Below are 1878 nucleotides of genomic sequence, written 5' to 3' on the forward strand. Positions count from 1 at the left end.
TAGATACTCTTAGATTTAGTAATTTGAGGATAGATGTTCTTGTGATGATGACTTCCAGATTTTGGGGATAATGATAAGTTCTGAGTTTTAGAAGTTAATTATTGATTTCGTTAATGAGTTTTAAGTTTTCCGCATTATATTCTGTTTAATATTGTTGAAATGTTGGGGTTTAGATTGGTTGGTTCTCTCACATAGGAGGGTAAGTGTGGGTGCCACTCACGGCTCGTTTTGGGTCGTGACAACTCATCTATGCCCTACCATTTAAAATAACCCAGTAGAAAGTGGCAAAGATTATTTGTTCATTTTTTACATGTAAAATTGAATTTTATTTCGGAGGTTCTTTACTTGGGTGTGTTATTTTTATTTCAAAATTTTATTTTTTTAAATTAAAATATAGTGATGTGGTCAAAATATAATTGACCACGTGTAAAAAAATAATTTTACAACATCAGTGTTAAAAAATAATGGTATGAATGAGCCTTTTCTTAAACGGTAATGGCATTAATGAGTCAAACTTTTAACAAATGATATAAATAAGTTGTTTCTGAAATTCAATGGCATATTTGAGATTTTCACTTAATTTAATAAAAGAAAAATTGCATGTAATTTCTGCAAGTTTTTGACTAGTCATTTCATTTTAGGTTTGACTTTAGTCATGATTGAATTTTATTTTATTCAAATATAATACAAAAGAAAAAGAAAATAGGAGTATAGTAAAGTGTAGTTGTCTTTTGTGACTTTGGTCCGCCCACCTGCTGCTTATTCCCTCCGAGCCATGATAATAATAATATGCGAAGTTTAAAAGCCCCCTCAACCTATACCCGAAATTCCAACTACACACTCTAACTTCACGGGTGTCGCATTACCCATCTAAGCTATATTTTTATTTATTTTTTACCCACCTAAGTGCTGACCTATCATTGGAGGTGTTATCACCGCCTCTAGGCGCGTTTGAAGCAAAATTTGATGAAAATTTTCCCCCTTCTCCTATAGTCATCTTCCCCACTTTTAAATACTCATTACTTCTTCTTCGCCCACCATTAATCCTTGTTTCTTTAGTAAAAAATTCACGAATTCCTCTCAAAATGAAGTAGGGTTTAGTTGTTAATGTTCATTTGTACTTCAAATCTTGAATTTAAGGTTTGTAATCTGATCTAATTTCTTATTTAGATTTCTAATTAGAAGTTTGAATTTTCTCGAAATTCATTAAAAATGACAAATGAAAACTTGAATACGCTTTATATGGATGAATCAGACCCAATGCCCAACGTTGTAGTGAGATGCAAACACGAAATTTTTGTTGAATTTGCAAACTTCTTGGTCGAAATTAAATCCGGAAAGAAGATTTGGTGATATCACTTGATAATGCAGAATCGTCTGATGTAAATGCTCTTACTTTTGATGATGCAGAATCGTTTAATGATAACCAAAAGTGGAGTAGGAGATGAAAAGAGGGTTTTTGAAATTTTCTTGCTTCCTTTGTTCTTCTTTCAGTTTAGGGAGAAATGGGGGGGGGGGGGGTAGCAAGAAAATGGAGAAAAAAAGCAGGAGTTTCTAGTTGTGGGTCCCATCGCGTGGAATCACGCAGCTTGACTTATTTGGTTTATGTGTTGAGGTCAGCACTCAGATGCGTAGAAAATAGATAAAAATATAGCTTAGGTGGGTAATGAAACACCCGTGAAGTTGGAGTGTGTAGTTGGGATTGAGGGTATAGGTTGGGGGGCTATTGATCATTTTCTGTAAGTAAAGCTTAGGAAGATTCAATATACACAAATTATATTATTACTTGTGGAAGGTAGAGAGGTTTTCAAAAAACCTTTGGTTCAAATGTAGCAAATTCAGAATTATTTTCCTAAAATAAAGAAAAAATAATCCAAA

This window comes from Solanum lycopersicum, chromosome 8 (genome assembly GCF_036512215.1).
Source record: "Solanum lycopersicum chromosome 8, SLM_r2.1".
In the NCBI taxonomy this organism is placed as follows: domain Eukaryota; kingdom Viridiplantae; phylum Streptophyta; class Magnoliopsida; order Solanales; family Solanaceae; genus Solanum; species Solanum lycopersicum.